Below are 21,484 nucleotides of genomic sequence, written 5' to 3'. Positions count from 1 at the left end.
TTCAGAATCAAACCTCAGACTTGCCAGAGACACTCAGAGGGTGCAAATCAAACCTTGTGTGCACCAGGACCCAGGGACCCCACAAGACTTAGCCAAACCTGCCTTTGAGTGTTTGAGCGTCTCCTGTGGAGGCACATGTCAGCAGTGACCTGCCACGGGGACAGGGGATCTGGCTGCAGCAGACCCGGGAGGAAGAGCATGTGGCTTAAGTCCTCTTGGAGGAGGTCGCCATTAGCTCCACCAGAGAGTCAGCAAGCAGACGACTCACAAACTGGAGAACAATTATACCAAAGAAGTCCTCACAATGTTGCGAAAGTTCCAGGGCCCATAACAGATTTCCCAACTTGGGGATCCAGTAAACAGACTGAGAATCCCCAGGGAAACAGACTCTTAGAGGAGACAACAAAATCTTGGGCGCACCAGGGCCCAGGAGAAAGGAGCAGTGACCCTACATGAGACTGAGCCAGACACACTTGTGAGTGTCCGGAAGGCTCTGGTGGACAAGTGGGTCAGCAGTACCTGCTGTGGGGTCTGGGGCACTGACTACAACAGTCTTGGGAGCCGCGGGACGCTGGCCTAAGTCCTTTTGAAGGAGGTAGCCATTACTGACATTGTCCTTATCATGCCCAAGAAAAAGAAATGCAAAAAAGCAAAATGGTTGTCTGAGGAGGCTTTACAATGAACTGAGGAAAGAAGAGAAGTAAAGGCAAAGGAGAAAAGGAAAGATATACCCATCTGAATGCAGAGTTCCAAAGACTAGCAAGGAGAGATAAGAAAGGCTTCCTAGGTGAACAATGCAAAGACATAGAGAAAAACAACAGAATGGGAAAGACTGGCAATCTCTTCAAGAAAATCAGAGGTACAAAGAGAGCATTTCATACAAAGATGGGCTCAATAAAGGACAGAAATGGTATGGACCTAACAGAAGCAGAAGATATTAAGGAGAGGTGGCAAGAATACACAGAAAAACTATACAAAAAAAACCCCTTAATTACTCAGTAATTACTTAATTAATTAATCACAATGGTGTGATTGTGATGGAGAAATATCAATAACCTCAGATATGCAGAAGACACGACCCTTATGGAGAAATCAAAGAAGAATTAAAGAGCCTCTTGATGAAGGTGAAAGAGGAGAGTGAAAAAGCTGGTTTGAAGTTCAGCATTCAAAAAACGAAGATCATGGCATCCGGTCCCATCACTTCATGGCAAAAAGATGGGGAAACAATGGAAACAGTGACAGACTTTATTTTCTTGGGCTCCAAAATCACTATAGATGATGATTTCAACCATGAAATTAACAGACACTTGCTTCTTGGAAGAAGAGCTATGACATACCTAGACAGCATATTAAAAAGCAGAGACATTACTTTGCTGACTAAGGTCCATATAGTCAAAGTTATGGTTTCAGGAGTCATGTATGGATGTGAGAGTTGGACCATAAAGAAGGCTGAATGCTGAAGAATTGATGCTTTTGAACTGTGGTGTTGGAGAATTCTCTTGAGAGTCCCTCGGAGTGCAAGGAGATCAAACCAGTCCATCCTAAAGGAAATCAGTCCTGAATATTCATTAGAAGGACTGATGTCGAAGCTGAAGCTCCAATACTTTGGCCACCTGATGTGAAGAGCTGACTCAATAGAAAAGACCCTGTTGCTGGGGAAGATTGAAAGCAGGAGGAGAAGGGGATGACAGAGGGCAAGATGGTTGGATGGTATCACTTACTCAAAGGACATGAGTTTCCGCAAGCTCTGGGAGATGGTGAAGGACAGGGAAGCCTGGCATGCTGCAGTCCATGGGGTCACAAAGAGTCAGACAGGACTGAGCAGTTGAACAACGACAGCAACTGTGCTAGAATTAGAGTCCAAATTCAGATGTGTTGTGAGTTACTGAAACTGAGAAGGACCATGTGGGGCTCCCAGGTACAAATCCTTTTTGTGTCTAATTTTTTTCCCTAGGAAATAGGCTTCATTCATCCTCCTTGACCTTCCCTGATTTCCAAAGGGCAGATACAAACAGTGGCTAATCAGGGATGTGAAGGAATACATAAACTAAGGAGGAGTAATTAAAAAACAATCCTGCAGTGATAAGCAGGGTTCTAGTTCCTTCTCCAAGGGATGTACTGAATGACATCTTTGAGCTCTTCTATAGGAACTAAGGCCCCCACCTAGGTGGAGGATAGTAACTTCACGCTGAGCCTAAGATTCCTAGAGCACCACCTTGTTACCTCACCACCAATCAATCAAAAGAAAATCACACAATCTGCAGCCCTCTCCCCTATTATTGCTTATGAAAACTTTTCTCTGAAAACCATTGGGGAGCTCAGTGTTTTTGAGCATAAACCTCTGGTTCTCCTTGCTTGGCTCTGTACTAAATTTTTCTCTGCTCTGAACTCCAGTGTTTGTTTGGCCTCACCGTGTGTCAGGCACTAAACTTGCATTCACCAACATCACTGTGGCTTAACACACATTTGTAATTTTGTTTGATCTTTTGTATGTTCTTACAATACAGTTAGTAGAGAAAATCTTATTTCAGCCTAACAGATGTACAAACAATAGAAAGAGACTAAATGACAAAAGTTCATCCTCTAGCTAATATAGAGGAGGATTAACATCCAGGTACATGAAACTTGTAAGTACACTGGTCTTTTAACCATTTCATGTGCTTTAGCTATGCATGATTAAAGTGTTATTTTATCTGTAACTGTGAGTTAATATTTTGAAAAATTCAACTTCATAGCAAACCAGAAAAGCAAAGTAAAATAAGCTACCATAGCTTATCAAATTATCAGTGATTTTTGAATAATAATGAAACTGTAACTCAGATTGGGACTTGAACCCACACAGTTGGAACTTGAACCTAGCTAGACCCATGGTCTTTCAACTGAGATCATATATCTACTTTCAGTACTTAATGAAACTCAGGTTTTTGATGCCTCGTTGCAGAAAGAATTCAGTGAGAGACAAAGTGATAGGTGAGAAGTGGATTTATTTATAAAGAAACACACTCCACAGACAGAGTGTGGGCCATCTTGAAACCATTTACCTTAGATTGGAGCCTGAACCCACATGGATGGGGCTGAAACCCAGCATAACCCATGGTACCTGTTTTCAGGACTTAAGGATGCTCAGATTCTTGAGGACTCATTGCAGAAAGAATTCAGTGAGAGACAAAATGATATGTAAGAAGTAGATTTATTCCAATTCAGAATCACACTCCATAGATAGAGTGTGGGCCCTCTCAGAGGGCAAATGCAGCCTCCAAGTGTGGCGTGGTTAGTTTTTATGGGCTGGGTAATTTCATATTCTTATGAGTGGGAGGATTATTCCAACTGCTTCTGGGAAGTGGTGGAGATTTCCAGGAACTGGGCCTCTAATAATTTCTATTCACTTGCTACCATGAGTGTTTGCATGTTCGTGGATTCAATTCTTCAGCTCTGCTAACAAGAACTCAGATTTCTGTTTCAGTTTTATCTCCTTGCTGTACAAGGGACTCTCAAGAGTCTTCTCCAGCATAACTCTACAGCATCAATTCTTTGGTGATCTACCTTCTTTATGGTCCAACTCTCATATCCGTACATGACTACTGGAAAAACCACAGCTTTGACTGTACAGACCTTTGTTCACAAGTGATGTCTCTGCTTTTTAATATGCTGTCTAGGTTTGTTAAAGCTTTTCTTCCAAGGAGCAAGTGTATTTTAATTTCATGGCTGCAGTCATCATCCACGGTCATTTTGGAGCACAAGAAAATAAAGCCTGTCACTATTTCAATTTATTCCCCATCTATTTGCCATGAAGTGATGGAAGCAGATGTCATGATCTTAGTGTTTTTAATATTGAGTTTTAAGCCAGATTTTTCACTCTCCTCTTTCACCTTCATCAAGAGGCTCTTTAGTTCCTCTTTGCTTTCTGCCATTTGGATGGTATCATCTACATAACTGAGGTTATTGATATTTTCCTGGCAATATTGATTCCAGCTTGAGCTTCATCTAGCCTGGGCTTCACATGATGTACTCAGCATAGGAGTTAAATAAGCAGGATGACAATATATATCCTTGACACACTCTTTCCCCAGTTTTGAACCAGTCCATTTTTTCATGTTTACTTCTAAGTGTTGCTCCTTGACCTGCATACAGATTTCTCAGGAGGCAGATCAGGTGGTCTGGTATTCCCATCTCTTTAAGAATTTTCCACAGTTTGTTGTGATCCATGCAGTCAAAGGCTTTAGCATAGTCAATGAAGCAGAAGTAGATGTTTTTCTGGAATTCTCTTACTTTTTCTATAATCCAGTGGATGTTGGAAATTTGATCCCTGGTTCCTCTACCTTTATAAAATCCAGCTTATGCATCTGAAAGTTTATAATATAGTATTAGCTTTAAAACACTGACACTCTAAACAGTATACCCATTTCTAGGAATCTCTCCTTATAAAATAATCTGAGATGTAGATGAAGATTTATTTATGAAGTCATTCATATCAGCATAGTTTTAAAACAGCAAATGTCTGACATATATTAAATATTAAACATTGCAAAATAGATATTATGAAATATTTATACCACAGAATATTATGCAACCAATAAAAATAATTTTAAAAACCACTCATTAATATTTACATTAAAAGCTACATTAAGTAGTGTCAAAATGGAGCAGAACCCTACGATTCTTGCGCATGATGTCCTCAGCCTGCCTTTTGGTTGTGGAAAAACTTTAACCAAAGAATAAGTTTAATCAGAGAAGTAAGAAAATGCAGAAACAAAGAAAAACAGTCAAACAAAACCAAATAATAATAGTTTTATCATTAAGCAAAGTCAAGTACCTTTAGTTCCTTCTCCAAGGCTATGGATAATATTCTGAGCCATATCCTATGAACTATTTTATAGATGCTGAAACATGGTGAGCAGACTGTTGCCTTGACATAAGCTGCCGCAATTCTGAGAACTGGCCTTAAGCAAATGGGAACAAACCAACCCCGGAACTGAGGATTCAAAAACAGTCAAGATGGTGCTGGTCAGACCACCACATGACCAATTCAAGATGACTCTCAGAGCTGACTGTTCTATTTTTGCAGGTAACCCCCTGCCTCTATCTATAAAAGCTCTTGTCCATGGATTGTCCAGAGGGAGGAGGAGTCAGCCTTTGGACAGGAGTTCACCCTTCTCCTCAGTTGCCAGCATCCAAAATAGAGCAAACTTTCCTTTCCACCAATCTGGCCCTTTTATTGGCTTTTGAGCAGTGAGTAACCAGACCCCACTTTCAGTTACAATATGATTTCAATTTTGTAATATGCAAAATATGTTTATCTCTGTATATATATATATTATAAATGTAAATATGCACACACACACACAAATCCAAAAGGCAATATATCTTCACTGTAACAAGGTTTCTCAATAGGCTTAGTTTCCCAAAATACTTTTCTCTGTATTCCAAATATATTTGAAATTAAGCTAATGTAGTCTCCTATGAATAATTTTTAAGATGAAAAAATAATTTCAATCAGCTTGTCAAATTGCAGTCTATCCATGTTTACATATAATTATGTTCATAAGTCAGCATTTCTAAAGTAGTTAAAGGAGTTCACATTTTTCCTGCAAAAGATAAAGATTTCCTTTGCAGTTTTACTTATGGTAAGCAGTTTATTTCCCTCCCCATCCTGCTTCCCTCATAATAAAAAAGTAAACTTCAGACTAGAAGTTCTAATCATAAATCTAAACTGATAAAATCAAAGCTAATTATCTAATAATGAGTTTAATGTATTGTTAATAATCCTTAAAACTTTCTTTTAGAGAAGTAATATCAAGTTTCTACCTATTTAAAATAAATTTAATTTAAATAATGTGTTTTCAAGATGGCTGTTTAGAAATAATTGCCAAATTTGCAGTCAAAAGTTAAGGTTTTTCTATATTTCTATTTAAAATTTTTATGTCGTTTAAAGATATGTAATGTCATCATTGTATCAAGATTAACTTGAATTTTCTTCAAAACTTTTTCCCTTTTCCATTTTAAAAAGACATGATAAGTTTCAAATACTACTAGCAGATGTTATCATCATAGCTTTTTCTCATATGCCAAATAACTGCAAATGAGCAATCAATGTAGAAATCCTCAGCACCAAATCATCTACTTTACTTATTCATATAGTGAAGGCAAATATATGATTAGAGTTGGGTCATGTATTTTGAAGGTTCAGAGGTGTTCTTTATGTCAACTATGATATACAAACATATCCCAAATATGTGTATGAGAGGCAGAAAATAATGTCAAATAATTCTAAATTACTGAGAAAAGTACAGATGTTGTCTTCAAACACATTTCAATCTCAAAATATTTCATAGAAGCAAGTTTGAGATAAACATGCTGTAGTTTTTTTATGTTTAATTAATAGTTGTTTAGTGGTTACATTAGTTCTTTAGAAAGAAGATAGTAAGAGAGGCTTTGAACAAGTTTACACAGTTTATTTCCTCCATGAATTTTCTGCTACCCTCTGGGCCTTAAAAGGTAGAAGTTGGACATTGACAGTAATTATTTTGGATTGCACTGCATGAAGGCAGCTGCATGTAATTCTATACTTCAAAGAAGTGCAGCCATGTGCCACTTTGAACAACCATCATGAATATAACTTGAGGTGTTCAGGGATGCCTGTAGAGAAATATCTGTGTAGATAAATGATTTTCCCTAGGTGTTAGATGTAACCACATGCATGTACATATGAAAATTTTTTAAAGATTAGAAAAGTTGTGACTGTGAACCAAATAATTTGTGAAAATATTGAGTCAAAATGAGATTTTAAGTACACCATTAGAAGGAGTTAAAAACCATAAGTAGTACTAAAATAGATGTTGAAATTTTTAAATGGTAAAATGGCTTTCTTTTGACTCCTCATAAAGGCAACCCTGCTCAAGTTCAGCTCTGAGTAATTTGGAAAGAATTTTACTTTCATTTTCATACACCAGCAAAATATGAGTGTATAACCAACTTCTTTCTAGTGGGAACTGTCAAACTGAAAGCAGCAGGTTGAATTCTCTTAAACTCATCCACACGTGTGCATTTTACACACATACACCTGCATGCACACATACACAAAACACATGCAAAAGTTTCCATATTATTTTATGAAAGCAAAACCATTCAAAGGCTTGACATTTTTTCATAAAACATTTTTAAGCAATTTTTGCAGTAGGCACTGTACTAGAGAGTGGATTTAAGGATGCATAGGATATGAAAATGAGAAGGCAATGACACCCGACTCCAGTACTCTTGCCTGGCAAATCCCATGGATGGAGGAGCCTGGTAGGCTGCAGTCCATGGGGTCGCTAAGAGTTGGAACAACTGAGCGACTTCACTTTCACTTTTCACTTTCATGCGTTGGAGAAGAAAATGGCAACCCACTCCAGTGTTCTTGCCTGGAGAATCCCAGGGACGGGGGAGCCTGGTGGGCTGCAGTCTATGGGGTTGCACAGAGTCGGACACGACTGAAGCGGCTTAGCAGCAGCAGCAGGATATGAGAAAAAAAAAATTCCTGCCTTTGAGAAACATGATTTAGTGATTGAGACAGATATGTGATCAGTTTAATTCCTAACAGTTTGAAGTTTGCATTCCTGAAAAACATAGATATTGGCAATATTCCTGGAAAGATCAGTATCTTATGGAAAATAGAAGGAAAGCAACAAATATGAATGCTTTTTCAAACCAATATGAATATGAGTAATAGAAGCCACCCTCTTTGAAAACAGAAGAAACACTTGACTGAGATAGTAACATTTTCCCAGGCCACATTTCTCTGCTATTCAGGAAGTAATAAGGTGTCATCAGAATTGCAAAGAAAAATTTGTTTGTAAGTTTTGTAGTTTTTGTTTTGTTTTTTTTTTCTTTTAGTATTGATATCAGGCTTTAATTTGTGTCTTTCATAACCCTTGTTGTTGTTCAGCTGCTAAGTCATGTCCAACTCTTTGTGACCCAGTGAACTGCAGCATATCAGGCTTCCCTGTCCTTCACCATCTCCTGGAGCGTGCTCAAACTCACGTCCATTGTGTCAATGATGCCATCCAACCACCTCATCCTCTGTTGTCCACTTCTCCTCCTGCCGTCAGATTTTCCCAGCATCATGTTCTTTTCCAGTGAGTTGGCTCTTCACATCAGGGAGTCAAAGTATTGGAGCTTCAGCTTCAACATCAGTCCTTCCAACGAATATTCAGGGTGGATTTCCTTTAGGATTGACTGATCGATCTCCTTGCTGTCCAAGGGATTCTCAAGAGTCTTCTCCAGCACCACAGTTTGAAAGCATTGGTTCTTTGGTGCTCAGCCATCTTTATGGTCCAACTCTCACATCTGTACATGACTACTGGAAAAACTAGCTTTGACTATACAGACTTTTGCTGGCAAAATGATGCCTCTACTTTTTAATACACTGTCTAGATTTGTCATAGTTTTTCTTCCAAGGAGCAATTGTGACTATGGACTGGGTTAAAGTTTTGAGATACTAACTGAGACCACTTTTCTTTGGGTTTGCTTGTCTCTTTATTCTTTTCATGGAGGAGAGATGGTTGAGCCAAGGAAAGTCAAATTTTTAGTTTTAAGTCTTAAAATATGCCTTTGAATCCCATATAGGAGAGTAGGAAAGACAACATTCTTCAAGGCTAAGATTTCATTGACGAAAGTCAGGTTTTCTGAGAAATAAATCACCTCTATGTGGGAAAAGCAGCAAAGAATTATGGCCACCTTTATTCTATTAAAACTAAATGTAGTAATTTGCTTTTGCCAACTAATGTACCTTCAGCAGTGGCCACAGGACTGGAAAAGGTCAGTTTTTATTTTAATCCCAAAGAATGGCAATGCCAAAGAATGTTCAAACTACCATACGAGTGTTCTCTTTTCATATGCTAATAAAGTTATGTTCAAAATCCTTCATGCTAAGCTTCAGCTGAGAACTTGCAGATGTAAAACCTGGGTTTAGAAAAGGCAGAGGAACCAGGGATCAAATTGCCAACATTTGTTGGATCATAAAGAAAGCAAGGGGATTCCAGAAAAACATTTACTCTGCTTCATTGACTATGCCCAAGCCTTTGATCAGTTGTTCAGCCTTTGATCAGTGTTGTTCAGTTCCTCAGTCATGTCCAACTCTTTGTGAACCCATGGACTGCAACACACCTGGCTTCCTTGGTCTTCAAAGTCACCCAGAGCTTGCTCAAACTAATGTCCACAGAGTCAGTGATACTGTCCAACTATCTCATCCTCTGCCATCCTCTTCTGCTCCTGCCTTCAATTTTTCTCAGCATCAGGATCTTTTCTAATGAGTCAGCTCTTTGCATCAAGTGACCAAAGTATTGGAGTTTCAGCTTCAGCATCAATTCTTCTAATGAATATTCAGGATTGATTTCCTTTAGGATTGACTGGTTTGATCTCCTTGCAATCCAGGAGACTCTCAAGAGTCTTCTCCAACACCATAGCTCAAAAGCATCAATTCTTTGACATTCAGCCTTCTACAGGGTCCAACTCTCACATCCATACATGACTACTGGAAAAAAACATAGCTTTGACTAGACAGACGTAGGTCAGCAAAGTAATGTCTCTGCTTTTTAATACATTGTCTAGGTATGTCATAATTTTTCTTCCAGGAAGCAACCCATCTTTTAATTTTATGGCTGCAGTCACCATCTGCAGTGATTTTGGGGAACCCAAGAAAATAAAGTCTTTCACTGTTTCCATTGTTTCTCCATCTATTTGCCATGAGGTGATGGAACTGGATGCCAGAATCTTCGTTTTTGAATGCTGAGTTTTAAGCCAGTGTTTTCAAGCTCCTCTCTCACTTTTATCAAGAGGCTCCTTACTTCCTCTTTGTTTTCTGCCATAAGGGTGGTGTCATCTGCGTATCTAAGATTAATGATATTTCTCCTGGCAATCTTGATTCCATCTTGTGTTTCATTCAGCCCAGTTTTTCCCATGATGTACTCTGCATAGAAGTTAAATGAGCAGGATGACAATATACAACCTTGACGTACTCCTTTCCCAATTTATAATCAGCCTACTGTTCCATTTCTGGCCCTAACTGTTGCTTCTTGACCTGCATACAGTTTTCTCAGGAAGCAGTTAAGGTAGTCTGGTATTCCCATTGAGAGAGTCAATTCCTAGGCAGGTTGATAGGAAGTTCCAGGTCCCCGGGGAGGAGAGGGGGGTCTGGGGCTTTCCAAGAGGAGATAGGGGTCTGGAATTCTCAAAGAGGAGGAAATGACAAGCTTTTTTTTCTACATTCTTTAGTAAGGATTATATAACAATAATGTATCCTGCTTGAGGACATATTTCTCCTTCTTGAAAACCTGACTAGTCCTGTTATCTTAAAATGTATGGGAGTGAGTCTAGTAAGATCTTTCCAATCTTGAGGCATTCTTTTGATTTATTGTAATAACCAATTAAAAAGTATATAATTGCCTTAATAAGGCTAGGGATTGGGGCACTCTCCATGCCCCTTCTGATGTCTATGTCGGAAGCGTTCTCTATCCTTTCCCATACTTTAATAAAACTCTGCTACACAAAAGCTCTTGAGTGATCAAGCCTGGTCCCTGGTCCCAAAGCTAAATCTTCTTCTTTGGAGATCAATAATCTGACAACATTTACCATAAGCTATCATCTTGGGGGCTCATCTGGGATCTTCAGGACAAGGTAAGAACACTTAAGAGCTCTAACCTCTCTGCTTTCTCAGTATACACATTTTCTGCTCTACTTTAATAACTCTATGGTGTTCTTGTGTGAATGAATGATGTGCCCCGCCCAAAGCAAGTAATGAACCCTGCTCTGAAGTTTCATGGTGTCTCTTAATAGCTGAAGGCAGTCCCCAAAAGGGAAGCCTTGTTAGGGCTTTATACCGACCTGCCAGTGCCAAGAGGCGGACAACATCACTGTGAGGGGAGCAGCCAGCGATGGGCAAAGCATGTGGACCTAACTTTCCTTTCTCAGTCATCTTTTCCTGGTCTCTTTGACCATTTCATAATTGCATGGGGAATTAGAACTACTAACCTAATCTGTTGGATCATAGAGCTTCAAGGGAATTGTGATCCATGCTGTTACTATGTACTTTTACTTAGATCCCAAGTATGGAAGTGCCTAGCCTTGCTAGTATATTAAAAGATGATTTCTCCTTGGAAGAAAAGCTATGATCAACCTAGAAAGCATATTAAAAAGCAGAGATATTACTTTGCCAACCATGTAGTCAAAACTATGGTTTTTCCAGTAGTCATGTATGGATGTGAGAGTTGGACTATAAAGAAAGCTGAGTGCTGAAGAATTGATGCTTTTGAACTGTGGTGTTGGAGAGTCCCTTGGACTGCAAGGAGATCCAACCAGTCCATCCTAAAGGAGATCAGTCCTGGGTGTTCATTGGAAGGACTGATGTTGAAGCTGATACTCCAATACTCTGGCCACCTGATGTGAAGAACTGACTCATTTGAAAAGACTCTGAAGCTGGGAAAGATTGAAGGCAGGAGGAGAAGGCGATGACAGAGAATGAAATGGTTGGATGGTATCACCGACTCAATGGACATGAGTTTGAGCAAGCTCCAGGAGTTGGTGATGGACAGGGAAGCCTGGCGTGCTGCAGTCTATGGGGTTGCAGAATCAGACACGACTGAGCAACTGAACTAACCTGAGCCTTGCTAGGAGCCAAAAGTTACAAGAGCACATTTGGGAACAAGGCGGAGCTCTAGCTCCAGGAATGTCTCTCAGGTTAGAGGTCCCTCTCTTGGCTGCCTGCCTCAGGGTTCAGCGACCTGAAAGTGAGTCTTTGTCATGGTTGTGCCTCCAAATTGTGTGGATGGAAGTGCAGCTGGTGACCATGAGGTTTCTAAGCACATAGGTTCAAAATCCCAGATTGGAAGTACAGTGGGCTTCTTCCTTTGGTAGTGCTAGCTCTTAGTGGACCAGCGGAGGCTTTCTGGTAGCTTTTGTCTCGACTCCTTAGATACTTCTTTCTGTGGAATCTGTGGAAATGAACTGGAAAGATTTGTCCTAGTAGCATGAGGACAAAAATCACTTTTTTCTCGCTGCCCAACCCTCGACAACTTCTTTTGCTATCACATGTACTGGCGTGGTGACACTCAGAAGGGATATCTTGGTTGTTGTTCATTCCTTTATGACTCACCACTTCAACTGTGGATTATACTCGGGAATGTGTATAGGCACACATAAGATGGATGCTTCCCCTAGTAGTCATAGCTTGGGAAACGTTCCAAAAAAGCTACTCTGCTTCACCCCGAGTGGCATTAGAGAAAAGCACAAGTCAAACAAAGGTCTTGGTGGTATGGAGCTAAATCAATCTGGGATGCCATCAGGTCTACCCCTGGTGCATCTCCATTCTGCCTCAGTGGTAGAATCAGGAGGGATGAACAAGGTGCCTGCGTCAGTAAGGGACAGACTAAGTCTGACCAGGGAAGGAAAGCTTCAGTGGAAAGTCTGTCTACACCCCCATCTAGAGCAGGGAGGGACGCCTCTGGTGGAAAGAAGCCATGGCTGTGGTTGCCGCTATTCTCCTTTCTGACAGATGTGAGCTAGCAATTCCAAAACCACTCCTTTAAAACATATTTTAAAAACCTGGGACAAGTTTGATTCTCAGAGTGTAAAAAAGACATGCCCGATTTTCTTCTGTGATACTGAACGGCACAGTATCCTTTGGAAGATGGGGAACAATGGCCAGTTGTTTTACAATTAGACCTGTTCTATAGAAAACAAGAGAAACTGGTAGAAGTGACATAAATGTCGCTCTTTATCTCTCTGAGAGACATGCCAGACTTGTGTCCTAAGGGTACAGATTTGGGTGTGAAACCTACAGCTGCCTCCTGTTGTCTTACTTTGCCCCTGTATCCGGGGCTCCCAACTGAACAGGCTGAGAATCAGGGCACCCTTCTAGGAGGGGTTGCTTCAGTCTCAGTAGACTGTTTAGAGGACCAAAAAATATATAGAAGCTTTACAGGACTAACTTTACTTTATGACCTTACTTGGAGAGATGTAATACGTTTCTTGGGACAGACACTGACTCCTGACTTGAGGGCTCGAGTTTTAGGGGAAGCTACTACCTTTGGAGATGAATGGCTTAACATGAGATAAGAGGAAGGAGGGAACACGAAATAGCCCTCTTTACTGGGAGCCAAGGAGTTCCCATGACAGAGCCAGACTGGGACTGTAACATGGCTTAAAGAGGGTGGGACCAGAACCACTTTGTCAAATGCATTATTGTAGGGCTCAAGTGAGCACCTGCTAAGACCTTATGCTAAGTTGGCTGACGTAGAACAGGGAGAGAAGGAAACTCCTGATAAACTCCTGGGAAATTCCTAGATAGACTATGGGAAGCCCCTTGCAGGTTCACTGAGATTGATCCTGAAAGTGAAGAGAGAGCAATGATCTTAAAAGATAGGTTTCTCACTCTGTTGGCTCCAGATAGCTGTTGAAAGTTACAAAAACAGGCATATGGACCAAATCAGTCTTTAGACAATCTGTTGCAACTGGCTCAGGCAGTCTATTATGGCAGGGAATATGAGGAAAAGAAAGAAAGGCATAAAAATACAAAGCAACAGGTGGAAGCCCTTGTAATGACTGTCAGAACTGTTCTTAAACAGCCTGAGAAAAATTCCCAGAGGGACCCAGATGAAAAGGGATGGGCTTGCTATTACTGCAGAAAGGAGGGGCACCTCAAGCGGGATTGCCTTCAGGCATCTAAGTAGCCCCTGGCTCCATGTCTGGTCTGCAAAGGACCACACTGAAGGAGAGACTACCCCCAGGGGCATAGGTTTCAGGGGTCAGACTCTCAAGACAATCAGGACTGAAAGGTGTCTGTGAGTCCCCACACAAGCTTCCATCCTAATTACACCTGCGGGACTCTGGGTATTAGTAATTGTGGAGGGCCAGTCCATCAATTTCCATTTGGACACTGGGGCAACTTACTCTGTGCTTATTGAATCCCCAGACCCACTTTCTCCATGATCCGCTTCCATAATGGGACTGTATGGATGAGTCAAACGTTATTATTTCAGTCATACTCTAAGCTGCAACTGAGACTCTGTGCTTTCACAAGAGTTTCTGATCATGCCAGAGTCTCCCTCACCCATTCTGGGGAGGGATACACTGAGCAAGGTGTAGGCCTCTGCTTTCATGAATATGGAGCCTGCTCTTTCTCTCCCATTAATTGAACAAAATGTAAATTCTAGAGTGTGTGCTGATGAAAAAACTGTGGGTCTAACCCAAAATGCTGTTCCTGTTGTTATCAAGCTCAAAGAATTCACCTATTTCCACATCAAAAGTAGTATCCACTTAAAACCTGAGGTTAAGAAATGGGTGTAATCTTACTGTACTGACTTCTCATGATGTAAGTGGAATCTTAAACTCTAAAGTTCAGAGCGACAAGGCTCCATCTTTAAAGCCGCTATAACTCAAGGGGTATTGAAAGCTCTAGGAACAGAATATCACTTACACTGTTCCTGGAGACCCCAATCTTCAGGAAAGGTAGAAAAAGGCTAATGACATTATTAAGAGGCATCTGTGTAAGCTAACTCAGGAAACACAAGACGGTTGGTTTAAAGTTTTATCCATACCTCTAGTGAAGGCTTGAACTGCCCTCTAAATATGGGATTATCTCAATGACAGTTGAGATGTGCACCGTTTTTGTGCACAGATATTGTCATACATGCTGAAGCTTTAGAATTAACTATGTGACTCAGCTTTCAGCTCTTCAACCTCCTCATAAATTGAAGGCTTCCCATGGTGAGTTTCTCCACTTTAAGGAAAGGACTTTCTTCAACTCTGCAAATACCTTCACCAACAAAAGTCATAAATGATGCTTCTTCTTGATCTGATGACATCTAACAATCCTAAGATGGACTGATATAATATATTGTACCTGAACTGTGGACATAATGTAACTTTTAATTTTGATTATGTTTTAACTTGGTTTAATGACTATTCTGCCTTATACCTGTAACTGTAAAACAGGGTTTATTTCTAACTGCCTGAAAGCTTTTAAGTTACAAATGATTGTCCAGGCTCCTACGAGTGTCACAACCTCCTCCAACTATTACTTGGGGCCCCTAGATCAGAGACCCTCAATATGAGGGTTAGGAGAATATGTAGCCTCACAAATTTAGGGATGATGTCTCTCAACAGCAGAAAGTAGTTATGGAATGAAAACAATGCCCCTTTCACTTGGCAATGTAATTCTCCTAAAAGAAAAGTTGGGAATGAGACAGTCAATTCCTAGGCAGGTTGATAGGAAGTCCCAGGTCCTTGAGGAGGAGAGGTGGGGTCTGGGGCTCTTCAAGAGGAGATAGGGGTCTGGAATTCTCAAGGAGGAGGAAATAACAAGCTTTTTTCCCCTACATTCCTTAGTAAGGATTATATAACAATAATATAACCTGCTTGAGGACATATTTCTCCTTCCTGAAAACTTTCTGACTAATCCTGCTATTTTAAAATGTATATTATGGGAGTGGGTCTAGTAAGATCTTTCCAATCTTGAGGCATTCTTTTGATTTATTGTAATAACCAATTAAAAAGTATATAATTGCCTGCTAAGACTAGGAATTGGGGCACTCTCCATGCCCCTTCTGATGTCTATCAGAAACCTTTCTCTATCCCTTTTCATACTTTAGTAAAACTCTGCTGCACAAAAGCTCTTGAGTGATCAAGGCTGGCCCCTGGTCCTGAAGCTAAATCTACTTTGGAGATTAAGAATCTGACACCATGCACCGTAACCTATCACCATCACTTTAAGAATTTTCCACAGTTTGTTGTGATCCCCACAGTAAAAGGCTTTAGCATAGTCAATGAAGCAGAGTAGATGTTTTTCTTTTTGCTATGATCCAATGGATGTTTGCAATTTGGTCTCTCATTCCATTGACTTTTCTAAACCCAGCTTGAACAACTGGAAGTTCTTGGTTTACATACTGTTGGAGCCTGGCTTGGAGAATTTTGAGCATTACTTTGCTAGCATGTGAGGTGAGTGCAGTTGAGTGGTAGTTTGAACATTCTTTAACATTGGCTTTCTCTGGGATTGGAATGAAAACTTACCTTTTCCAGTCATGTGGCCACTGCTGAATTTTCCATATTTACTGGCATATTGTGTACAGCACTTTAGCTGCATCATCTTTTAGGATTTGAAATGACTCGTCTGGAATTCCATCATCTCTACTAGATTTATTCATAGATGCTTCCTAAGGCCCACTTGACTTTGCATTCCAAGAGGTCTGGCTCTAGGTGAGTGATCACACTATCAAGGTTACCTGAGTCATTAAGATATTTTTTTGTGTGTAGTTCTTCTGTGTATTCTTGCCACCTCTTAATATCTTCTGCTTCTGTTAGGTCCATATCATTTCTGTCCTTTATTGTGCCCATCTTGGAGAAGGAAATGGCAACCCACTCCAGTACTCTTGCCTGGAAAATCCCATGGAAGGAGGAGCCTGGTAGGCTACAGTCCATGGGGTCGCAAAGAGTCAGACACGCCTGAGCGACTTCACTTTCACTTTGCATGAAATGTTCCCTTTGTACCTCTCATTTTCTTGAGGGGATCTGTAGTCTTTACCATTCTATTGCTTTCCTCTATTTCTTTGCATTGTTCACTTAGGAAGATTTTCTTATCTCTCCTTGCTCTTCTTTGGAACTCTGCATTCAGTTTGGTATATCTTTCCTTTTCTTCTTTGCCGTTTGCTTCTTTTCTTTTCTCAGCTATTTGTAAGGCCTCCTCAGACAACCATTTTGCCTTTTTGCATCTCTTTTTCTTGGGTATGATTTTGATCACCACCTCCTGTTTAATGTCATGAACCTCCGTCCATAGTTCTTCAGGCACTCTGTCTATCAGATCTACACCCTTGAACCTATGTTGTCATTTCTACTGAATAATTGTAAGAGATTTGATTTAGGTCATAACTGAATGGCCTAGTGGTTTTCCCTACTTTCTTCAATTTAAGTCTGATTTTGGCAATAAGGTGTTCATGAACTGAGACACAGTCAGCTCCTGGTCTTGTTTTTGCTGACTTTATAGAGCTTCTCCATCTTTGACTGAAAAGAATATAATCAATCTGAGTCCAATATTGACTATCTGGTGATGTCCATGTGTAGAGTGTAGAGTGTTCTCTTGTGTTGTTGCAAGAGGGTGTTTGCGGTGACCAGTTCTTTCTCTTCCCAAAACTCTGTTAGCCTTTGCCCTGTTTCATTTTGTACTCCAAGGCCAAACTTGCCTGTTACTTTTGCATTCCAGTCCCCTATGAGGAAAAGGACATCTTTTTTTGGTGTTAGTGCTAGAAGGTTTTGTAGGTCTTCATAGAACTGTTCAACTTCAGCTTCTTTGGTGTTAGTGGTTGGGGCATAGACTTGGATTACTGTGATATGGAATGGTTTGCCTTGGAAATGAACTGAGACCATTCTGTCGCTTTTGAGATTGCAGCCAAGTACTGCATTTCAGACTCTTGTTGACTATGAGGATTACTCCATTTCTTCTAAGGTATTCTTGCCACAGTAGTAGGTATAACTGTCATCTGAACTAAATTCACCTATTCCGGTCCATTTTGGTTTGCTGATTCCTAAAATGTCGATGTTCACTCTTGCTATCTTCTATTTGACCACTTCCAGTTTACCTAGATTCATGGACCTAACATTCCATGTTCCTATGCAATATCGCTCTTTACAGTATCAGATTTTACTTTCACCACAAGACACATCCACAACTAGGTGTTGTTTCTGCTTTGGCTCAGCCTCTTCTTTCCTTCTGGAGCCATTTCTCAGCTCTTCTCCAGTAGCAATTGGGTACCTCCCAACCTGGGAAGTTCATATTTCAGTGTCATATTCTTTTGCCTTTTCATACTGTTTGTTGGTTTCTCAAGGCAAGACTACTGAAGTGGTTTGTCATTCCCTTCTTCAGTGCGCCACGTTTTGTCCAAACTTTCCACCATGTCCTATCCATGTTGGATGGTCATACATGGCATGGCTCATAGTTTGAATTAGACAAGGTTGTGACACATGTGATCAGTTTGGTTAGTTTTCTGTGATTGTAGTTTTCATTCTGTCTACCCCCAGATGGATGAGGATAAGAAACTTGTGGAAGTTCCTGATGGGGGAAACTGGCTGTGGGCAATATTGGGTCTACTCTGCTCTGGTGGGCAGGGCCATGCTCAATAAATCTTCAATCCAATTTTCTGCTGATTGGTAGGATTGTGTTCCCTCCCCATAGTTTGGCCAAACTGAGGGTAATGACAGTAATGGTGACCTCCTTCAAAAGGACTTAGGCCAGCACAGCGCGAGTCCCACGACTGTAGTAGTCAGAGCCCCTGACTCCACGGTAGGCCACTGTCAACCCACACCTCTGCCAGAGACTCCTGGACACTCACAGGCAAGTCTGGCTCAATATCTAACATAATATTTTTGTAATACGCTTAGCTTCAGTTTTCTCTGAGTGAATGTAGTAACAGTGCATGCACGTGTGCTAAGTCACTTCAGTCATGGCTGACTCCGTGTGATCCTATGGACTGCAGGCTGCCAGGCTCCTCTGTCCTTGGGATTCTCCAGGCAAGTATACTGGAGTAGGTTGCCATGCCCTCCTCCAGGGGGTTTTCCTGACCTAGGGGTCCAGTGTGAGTCTTTTCTGTCTCCTGCACTGGCAGGCAGATTCTCTACCAGCAATGCCACCTAGGAACCTCAGTAATAGTGCATATCCAAAAAAAAAAAAAAATAGTTGGTCATACTGTTCAGTAGGGGACCTGACAATTATTAACGCCAAGTAGTAAAGTTAGTAGTAGTATTTAAGCATGTGAAAATAACTTAAAAATACTTAATAAGTATAAGCTTTTATTAATTTATAATTCAGATCATAAGCCAATTACCCAATTTGCTTAGAGACTTTGTTTCTTTTCATGGCCTTTTGGCATTGCTTTATGTACAAAATATTGAATTACTTTTAGTAATAAAACGTGTTTTGAATATAATCACGGATATACAGATCATAGTGTTAAAAATACATTTGCTTGCAATGCATATTATCGTCAGAGAGTAGTAGGTTATATTGAACATACCTATAGTTTCCTTTTCTTTTCTAATAATATGCACTCATTTCATTTTAAAAAGTGAATTGATGAAGACTCTCTCTTTTGACCAAACATGATTTGGGCTCTTCGGAGTCCTCTTTTTGACTTACTCTCTCCTTGGCTCATTTAGTCAGGTTTTAGAAAGAATCCTGCTGGGTCATTTTATTAAAACTCCCCCATGACCTGATCAAGTTCCCAAGCCCCTCTCTGGTATCCTGTCATCTTTACCTGCCTTCTGCAAAATTTCTATCAAGTTGGCTCAGCCCTAACCCCCCAGAATTGAGGTTTCCTCAGTAAATTTCCATCATTGATTCCCATCCTGCTCCTTGGTTATAAACCTCCTGAGTTGAACTTAATCTCTTTCCTCTACTACAAAACCCACTGTAGGAACCCTCCTTGCCATCTTTAACAATTGTCTGAATTATTTTTTTCTGTATAGAGTTTAAAATCATGAAGTGGGTACAAAAGATTGAACTCAAATTTGAATTGCTGATATTTCAGCAATACTTCAGCAATAATGTTACAGCAATAATACAACAATAATTACTATTATTCACAGAAATTACTGAACAGCAGAGGAAGAAATCTGCATTTTATATATGGGTTGGGCAGTGGTTCTTTTGAAGGAAAAAGTTGAAACAATGACTCTGATCTTTGGTCCTGAAGTTTTAAAGGCAGGAACACAAATGGTTGTTATTAACATAGCCTTGGGAAAGAAGAAAGAAAGAAATTAATGTTGAATTTCCAATATTGCTCTGTCTGCATGGATACTCTGGAAAGAAAGAAAAAAAATGGAGGGGACAGTACAAATCTGCATTTCACCCATAGAAAGCCTCTCCTGCTATTTTCATTTGGCCTCAAGGTTTTGGAGAGATCAATACTGATACTTTTCAGGGAAGGAAATAGGAACATGTGCCCTGGTAGAACTGCTTAGAATATTGAATAGTTTTTGACATAACTTGAGTCAGAGGCAAGGCATTACTCTCCAAGGAGAGAATTGCTACTACAGTGTGAACCTCATGGGGAAAAAAGAAACTAAATGAAAGCTGGAAGGAGAATGAGTGGAAGTTTTTACTCCTCCCTACTTCTCAAGTTCACAAAAAGGATGGTGAGTTGAGAATACAGGAGCTCAAAAAGAGCACTTTCCTCTGATGAAAACTGTTTCCTAGCCCATCATCACTATGGCAGAGGGCAATGAAAATGCCTCTCCCTCTATTTTAAATAAAAATTCATTCTTTAGGGTAGTATTTGCTTTTTTCCTCTTTCATTCGATGGTTGCACTGCTGACATGGATTCACAATGGTTACCAAAATATTCACTGCAAAGAGCTGGTGTGAAACAGTCTCATTTACTGCTACTCTTTTACTCATCTGGATTAACCTTTCTCCGGCAATCACAGCATTGTAAACATCCCTCAGCATTAAATAAAAAACAGCAGTGTGCAGGCTTAAACAATTGCTTCAGCTTTTTTTCTGGCCCAATGCGTGACTTGTTTTATTTAGCAGTTTCTGCATTCCCCCACTGTTTAACAATCATGCACAGCTGAAAGCTTTGCCCTCACTTTCTTTCCCTTGTTTAATGAGACCTAAGATAAAACACTCTCTCCTCCCATTTTTCCCTTAAAGGTCAAGACTGGAATCAGAATCAGATTTGTAAGGTCAGTGTTCAAATGTTACTGCTTTAGCCTGCATAGTGCCAAGAAAAAATGGAAGTCAATTGCAGAGAGGCAAAAATTAAATTAAGGTTGACTTGAAAAAAAAATCCAACTTGTATGTATTAATGCAACATTGTGGCTGAGAATTTAAACTCATAAAAGTCAAGAAAGTCAAAATTATGATCCTCCCAACTATTGTTATTCATTCCTTGCACACATGATAGTATTTTATATACTGTATTTGCTGTTATATTTATGCCCTTATATAGAATATGCCAAGTTATAGTTACTAGGGGAAACATAACTTTTCATTTCTAACTTTCCTGCATTCTAATTCTTCAGTACAATTAGCATTAGCCTTCTCTTCCTTTTCCCCTTATTTTATTTCTCAAAGGAAAAAAAAAATGAGATGACCACATATCTCCCTGTTTTAACTGTTCACTGACCTTTGGGACTTATACATTTGTGGGTCAGGTTGCAAGTAAGGTAGAAAATTTTCTTTGTTTGAGAGAAGAGCTTTCTGCAGCTTGCAGATGGTTTTTTTTTTTGTTTTTTCCCCCCAAACCCAGTAGTTTTCTGCAGCTTGCAGATGGTTTTTTTTTTTTGTTTTTTCCCCCCAAACCCAGTAGTTTTCCTTTGTGGAGGAGGCCTGCAGAAAGTTGGTGGAGCTCTCCAAGGTTCTGATACTCTATCCGTGTACTGTTAATAGCTTTGTATATGCTACTTTATACTCAGTTTGACAAATAGAATAAAATTTACAAATTAAAACACAGTCAATAGTAGA

This window comes from Cervus canadensis, chromosome 1 (genome assembly GCF_019320065.1).
Source record: "Cervus canadensis isolate Bull #8, Minnesota chromosome 1, ASM1932006v1, whole genome shotgun sequence".
Classification (NCBI taxonomy): domain Eukaryota; kingdom Metazoa; phylum Chordata; class Mammalia; order Artiodactyla; family Cervidae; genus Cervus; species Cervus canadensis.
Note: the sequence above shows the minus strand (reverse complement) of the source record.